Genomic DNA, 8,124 nt, shown 5'->3' on the forward strand with positions numbered 1-8,124 from the left:
TCATGGTTTGGGCCTGCTTTTCTTCAGCAGGGACAGGGAAGATGGTTAAAATTGATGGGAAGATGGATGGAGCCAAATACAGGACCATTCTGGAAGAAAACCTGATGGAGTCTGCAAAAGACCTGAGACTGGGACGGAGATTTGTCTTCCAACAAGACAATGATCCAAAACATAAAGCAAAATCTACAATGGAATGGTTCAAAAATAAACATATCCAGGTGTTAGAATGGCCAAGTCAAAGTCCAGACCTGAATCCAATCGAGAATCTGTGGAAAGAACTGAAAACTGCTGTTCACAAATGCTCTCCATCCAACCTCACTGAGCTCGAGCTGTTTTGCAAGGAGGAATGGGAAAAAAATTCAGTCTCTCGATGTGCAAAACTGATAGAGACATACCCCAAGCGACTTACAGCTGTAATCGCAGCAAAAGGTGGCGCTACAAAGTATTAACTTAAGGGGGCTGAATAATTTTGCACGCCCAATTTTTCAGTTTTTGATTTGTTAAAAAAGTTTGAAATATCCAATAAATGTCGTTCCACTTCATGATTGTGTCCCACTTGTTGTTGATTCTTCACAAAAAAATACAGTTTTATATCTTTATGTTTGAAGCCTGAAATGTGGCAAAAAGTCGCAAAGTTCAAGGGGGCCGAATACTTTCGCAAGGCACTGTATATTCGAAAATTGCATTTACCACTTATTGCTTAGCTAATAAAAAATACATAGTATACAATCGGTGACTCATTGTCATATTTATCCTGATACCAGAATCGAATTGACGCAACTCTAACAGTCATACCACAAATTCTCAATTGGATTGAGGTCTGGGCTTTGACTAGGCCATTTCAAGACATTTAAAAGTTTGCCCTTAAACCACTCAAGTGTTGCTTTAGCAGTATCTTAGGGTCATTGTCCTGCTGGAAGGTGAACATCCGTCCCAATCTCAAATCTCTGTAAGACTGAAAGAATTTCCTTGTATTTAGCGCCATCCATCATTCCATCAATTCTGACCAGCTTCCCAGTCCCTGCCGATGAAAAACATCCCCACAGCATGATGCTGGCACCACCATGCTTCACTGTGGGGATTGTGTTCTCGGGGTGATGAGAGGTGTTGGGTTTACCCCAGACATGGTGTTTTTCTTGATGGCCATATTTTTTTTTTCATTTTTTAATAATGGATTTAATGGTGCTCCGTGGGATGTTCAAAGTTTCTGATAATTTTTTATAACCCAACTCTTATCTGTACTTCTCCACAATGTTGTCCCTGACCTGTTTGGAGAGCTCCTTGGTCTTCGTGGTGCCACTTGCGTGGTGGTAGCCCTTGCTTGGTGGTGTTGCAGACTCTGGGGCCTTTCAGAACAGCTGTATATATACTGAGATTATGTGACATTTAAATAAATTACACCTGTGTGCAATCTAACTAATTATGTGACTTCTGAAGGTAATTGGTTGCACCATATCTTATTTAGGAGCTTCATAGAAAGGGGGTAAATACATGTGCACGCACCACTTTTCAATTTTTTTTTATTGAAACAAGTTATTTTTTAAATTTCACTTCATCAATTTGGACTATTTTGTGTATGTCCATTACATGAAATCCAAATAAAAATCAATTTAAATTACAGGTTGTAATGCAACAAAATAGGAAAAACGCCAAGTGGGATGAATACTTTTTCAAGGCACTGTACACCTTAGTTGGCTTTTTACATTGTGCCAATATTTTCTATTATGGTATGTTCTATTTAAGCACTAAGGCCCGAAGGGGTGTGGGTATATGGCCAATATACCACGGCTAGGGGCTGTTCTTAGGCAAAACACAACGCGGACACAGCCCTTAGCTGTGGCATATTGGCCATATATCACAAACCCCGGAGGTGCCTTATTTCTTTTATAAACTGGTTACCAACGTAATTAGAGCAGTAAAATACATGTTTTGTCATACCCGTGGTATACGGTCTGATATACCACAGCTGTCAGCCAATCAGCATTCAGGGCTCGAACCACCCAGTTTATAATGATTGAGAGATAACTGTTTATTCCTATAGGGAATGGCCCTTTCTTTCTCTCAGGGAGAGAAATTATTTGTTTACACCATTCCCCACAAGAAAATGGCAGGCAGTCAGTGGTACTTTATGATAACAAAATAGCATTGTGTGTGTGTGTGTGTGTGTGTGTGTGTGTGTGTGTGTGTGTGTGTGTGTGTGTGTGTGTGTGTGTGTGTGTGTGTGTGTGTGTGTGTGTGTGTGTGTGTGTGTGTGTGTGTGTGTGTGTTAGTTACAGGGGTGAGGTGAGTTCTGTCCTTTTCAGAGGTGTAAAGGTTGCTCCAGAATGATGTGTAATGAGCTGAGTTAATGGAAAAGTACATTAGCAAATCAAATACATTCAGTAGCTTCTTGGAATCCTATGTGATTGTTAAGTGCTTTCCACAAACTCCACCACTTAATTCGTTTTTATTTTTTCCATAATTCCCTTCCATCGAGCCAGGAAATCTGACAATCATACCAAGTCAGGATTGTATTTTTTTTTTTGCAAAAAACATTAAGGATATTTTATTAAGAACTTCAAATTATGTCAGGTGCAGCAAACAAAGGCCAGGTAATTTTTTTTTTTTAAATCAAGTGGCAATATTCAAAGTAGTACATTCATTCAAAAGAACAAGAGAAAATAAATAAATGAGAGGAAAGGAAATGAGAGAAATAAATGAGGAAAGTAAATCACAGGAAAGGAAATGAGAGGATGGTGAAAAAATATTAAATCTCTGAGGGATTAAAGGTGTGTGTGTGTGTAATGACAGAGGTGAAGATTCACAGTTATCAGTAAGAGGAGCGACAGGAAGAGATGACATGGTACTTTCACTTTTGCTCTTATAGTTGTAGCCTTTGTTTCATGTTTAGCTTGCTTCTGGCGAACAGTGGGAGACTAAGTGCTTGGTATTTTGCATCTTTTTATGCATTTCCTTCGTAGGCTCTGTTTACCCGTTGCATTCACAATAAGGGAATTACAGTGAAGTGTGTATGCAAGTGTGTTTTAATGTACGTCTGTGTCTGTGTGCGTGTTTAGATGTGCACCGGAGCCACGACATTACCTTGGTGTCACCTCACCGCCCAGCGCACAGGGAATTGTGGGTAGTTTTAATTAAGCACTGCAGTGGCTAATGTGGGTTAAACACAGCCCAACTCTCCACTCCCAGCTCTACTCTCTAATCTGTAAAGATTACACTCTAGCTCTCCAAAGAGACGTTTACAGCAGACTGCTGTTGCCTCCTAGTTCTGTATGCAGGGCCAGTAGTGTCTAGATGTTCAGAGGGCCAGTAGTGTCTAGATGTTCAACAGAGGGCCTGGAGTATCTAGATGTTCAGAGGGCCTGGAGTATCTAGATGTTCAACAGAGGGCCAGTAGGGTCTAGATGTTCAACAGAGGGCCAGTAGTGTCTAGATGTTCAACAGAGGGCCTGGAGTATCTAGATGTTCAACAGAGGGTCTGGAGTATCTAGGTGTTCAACAGAGGGCCAGTAGTGTCTAGATGTTCAACAGAGGGCCAGTAGGGTCTAGATGTTCAACAGAGGGCCAGTAGTGTCTAGATGTTCAACAGAGGGCCAGTAGTGTCTAGATGTTCAACAGAGGGCCAGTAGGGTCTAGATGTTCAACAGAGGGCCAGTAGGGTCTAGATGTTCAACAGAGGGCCAGTAGTGTCTAGATGTTCAACAGAGGGCCAGTAGTGTCTAGATGTTAAACAGAGGGCCAGTAGTGTCTAGATGTTCAACAGAGGGCCAGTAGGGTCTAGATGTTCAACAGAGGGCCTGGAGTATCTAGATGTTCAACAGAGGGCCTGGAGTATCTAGATGTTCAACAGAGGCCCTGGAGTATCTACAGTGCATTGCGAAAGTATTCGGCCCCCTTGAACTTTGCGACCTTTTGCCACATTTCAGGCTTCAAACATAAAGATATAAAACTGTATTTTTTTGTGAAGAATCAACAACAAGTGGGACACAATCATGAAGTGGAACGACATTTATTGGATATTTCAAACTTTTTTAACAAATCAAAAACTGAAAAATTGGGCGTGCAAAATTATTCAGCCCCCTTAAGTTAATACTTTGTAGCGCCACCTTTTGCTGCGATTACAGCTGTAAGTCGCTTGGGGTATGTCTCTATCAGTTTTGCACATCGAGAGACTGAATTTTTTTCCCATTTCTCCTTGCAAAACAGCTCGAGCTCAGTGAGGTTGGATGGAGAGCATTTGTGAACAGCGGGTTTTCAGTTCTTTCCACAGATTCTCAATTGGATTCAGGTCTGGACTTTGACTTGGCCATTCTAACACCTAGATATGTTTATTTTATTTTATTTTTTTATTCATTCCATTGTAGATTTTGCTTTATGTTTTGGATCATTGTCTTGTTGGAAGACAAATCTCCGTCCCAGTCTCAGGTCTTTTGCAGACTCCATCAGGTTTTCTTCCAGAATGGTCCTGTATTTAGCTCCATCCATCTTCCAATCAATTTTAACCTTCTTCCCTGTCCCTGCTGAAGAAAAGCAGGCCCAAACCATGATGCTGCCACCACCATGTTTGACAGTGGTGATGGTGTGTTCAGGGTGATGAGCTGTGTTGCTTTTACGCCAAACATAATGTTTTGGTTCAATTTTGGTTTCATCTGACCAGAGCACCTTCTTCCACATGTTTGGTGTGTCTCCCAGGTGGCTTGTGGCAAACTTTAAACAACACTTTTTATGGATATCTTTAAGAAATGTCTTTCTTCTTGCCACTCTTCCATAAAGGCCAGATTTGTGCAATATACGACTGATTGTTGTCCTATGGACAGAGTCTCCCACCTCAGCTGTAGATCTCTGCAGTTCATCCAGAGTGATCATGGGCCTCTTGGCTGCATCTCGGATCAGTCTTCTCCTTGTATGAGCTGAAAGTTGAGGGACGGCCAGGTCTTGGTAGATTTGCAGTGGTCTGATACTCCTTCCATTTCAATATTATCGCTTGCACAGTGCTCCTTGGGATGTTTAAAGCTTGGGAAATCTTTTTGTATCCAAATCCGGCTTTAAACTTCTTCACAACAGTATCTCGGACCTGCCTGGTGTGTTCCTTGTTCTTCATGATGCTCTCTGCGCTTTTAACGGACCTCTGAGACTATCACAGTGCAGGTGCATTTATACAGAGACTTGATTACACACAGGTGGATTGTATTTATCATCATTAGTCATTTAGGTCAACATTGGATCATTCAGAGATCCTCACTGAACTTCTGGAGAGAGTTTGCTGCACTGAAAGTAAAGGGGCTGAATAATTTTGCACGCCCAATTATTCAGTTTTTGATTTGTTAAAAAAGTTTGAAAGATCCAATAAATGTCGTTCCACTTCATGATTGTGTCCCACTTGTTGTTGATTCTTCACAAAAAAAATACAGTTTTATATCTTTATGTTTGAAGCCTGAAATATGGCAAAAGGTCACAAAGTTCAAGGGGGCCGAATACTTTCGCAAGGCACTGTAGATGTTAAACAGGCCTGTTGTGTTTAGATGTTAACCCTGTGGGTGTGGGGTGGTGAGGGCAATTGGGTGACTACAGGCTGAATATTCATATTCTATAGTATGTGGAAATTACTATTTCAGCCACACCCATTGCTGACAGGTGAATAAAATCCACCACACAGCCATGCAATCTCCATAGACAAACAGTGGCAGTGAAATGGCCTGTACTAAAGAGCTCAGTGACTTTCAACGTGGCACCGTCATAGGATGCCACCTTTCCAGCAAGTCAGTTAGTCAAATGTCTGCCCTGCTAGAGCTACCCTGGTCAACTGTAAGTGCTGTTAATGTGAAGTGGAAATGTCTAGGAGCAACAACGGTTCAGCCGCAAAGTGGTAGGCCACACAAGCTCACAGAGCTTGGTTGCAACACTCACTACCAAGCTCCAAACTGCCTATGGAGCTTAATGAAATGGGTTGTAAACTCGCCACCATTGGGAACGCTACCTGCCTGAATGCATAGTGCCAGCTATAAAGTTTGGTGGAGGAACAATAATGGTCTGGGGCTGTTTTTCATCTTTCGGGCTAGGCCCTTTACTTCCAGTTAAATTAAATCTTAACACAACAGCATGCCATGGAATTCTAGACGATTCTGCGCTTCCAACTTTGTGCAACAGTTTGGGGAAGGCCCTTCCTTGTTTCCATACATAAATGATTTGTTGAGATCGGTGTGGAAGAACTTGACTGGCCTGCACAGAGCCCTGACCTCAACAACATCGAACACCTTTGGGATGAATTGGAACGCCAACTGCGAGCCAGGCCTAATCGCCCAACATCAGTGCCCGACCTCACTAATGCTTGTGGCTGAATGGAAGCAAGTCCCCGCAGCAATGTTCAACATCTTGTGGAAAGCCTTCCCAGAAGAGCGGAGGCTGTTATAACATCAAAGGGGGGACCAACTCTATATTAATACCCCTGATTTTAGAATAAAATGTTAACTTAGTGTATCGCCTCCTCCCACCGGCCATGTCTATCACACACACACAAAGTCTGTGATAAGTGCCCAATGTCAGTACTGGCCTAGAGCAACAGGCCACCCACAGAACATGTTGCCACTCTCTCCAATCTCTCACTCTAGACACACACACACACACACACACACACACACACACACACACACACACACACACACACACACACACACACACACACACACACACACACACACACACACCCCTTTAAATCCATCTGTGCCACACTAAGGGACACTCATTCCCATTGGCTGACGCAGTATAAATCATAGGACATTCATCCAATCACAGGACAGTGGCGCCACCCCGTTACATCACCCGCCTCTTACAGCAACCACCATCAGCTTTTTGGGGCAGTTAACCTCAAAAGACTAGTATTAGGACAGAAGGAGAGACAGGAACGATAAAGAGACATAGCAGGAGAGGATAAAATAAAGAGAGATATACATCTCCCATTGCTCTACGTGTCCATCAGTTGTTTTTCCATAATCGCTGGCTAATTGCCTGTCGGCAAAGGTAGCACTCAGCCCTGCCGTCCCCCAGTTACATAAGAGAGGGCTCCTGTGAATAAGGATAGGGGGGAGGGAGGAAGAGAGAGAAGGAGGGATAGAAGGAGATGGAAACAGACTGAGGGTGAAAGTGGGAGACAGGAGATGCAGGAGACAAAGGGACAGAGACAGAAAGGAGAAGGGGATGAGAAAGGGGAGAGAAAATTAGACAGATGGAGACAGAGGGAGAGTGTGTGTGACAGCTGTGTGTGAACGAGATGCCCGGAACCAAGGTGCCAGTCATACACCACCAGGGGGACACGTTCAGTGAGTGCGCAATGCAGCCAGACTGGGGGGGGGCAGAGAACAATGCAACACACGTCGTTGCATCAGGACAAAATCACAACCTTGCCCCAGACGCAAACATCCCCTCTCTGTAATGTCAGTGAAAGGACAATGACGCAGTATCCCTCCAAATAGACAATACTCAAACCCTCCAATCCTCTAAACACCAGGACAAGCTGGAAACAGATGTAACAGGATCTAACCTTACACAACTCTAGTTTGACTTTTAACCCTTGACAAAGAGGAGGTCCAATACCATATGAGCAACTTCGTACAGCTGTAGAGGCAGAAAGATAAACATTAGCAACTCGAACTTAAAAGAACAGTGAGCAGACCACTAAGTAAGAAACTCGTACTACAAACAGTCTAATCAACCATGATAAATGGATGCACAGAACACTGCATTAGAATCAGAAAGCATTACAAGATGCATTCTAGAAAAAACACCCAGCTGTCAAGGTGTCTTTCTACATTGTGAATAGTTCTGTGTAGAACCATAATGTAAATGTCCGCATGTTGTGGATGTCAAGCGGATCTATGGCTCAATGGTGGGTTAGCATTTGTCATTGGACAGAATGAATGGAATTGACCTGACCGTATGACCAATCAGAGGTCAAAGTTCATAAATGAAGGCACAGCCGTAATGGTTTCCCCTGAGTTGAATGTGTGTTTCAGACTCATTCAATCCACCAGTTGTTAGTGTCATCATCAAATAATTCAGTTGTTACATTTCAAATCATGTTGCTAAAATGTATGACACCACCTCTACTTTTAATCATCTCTCTGGCAGAAA

This window comes from Oncorhynchus mykiss, chromosome 24 (genome assembly GCF_013265735.2).
Source record: "Oncorhynchus mykiss isolate Arlee chromosome 24, USDA_OmykA_1.1, whole genome shotgun sequence".
NCBI classification, from domain to species: domain Eukaryota; kingdom Metazoa; phylum Chordata; class Actinopteri; order Salmoniformes; family Salmonidae; genus Oncorhynchus; species Oncorhynchus mykiss.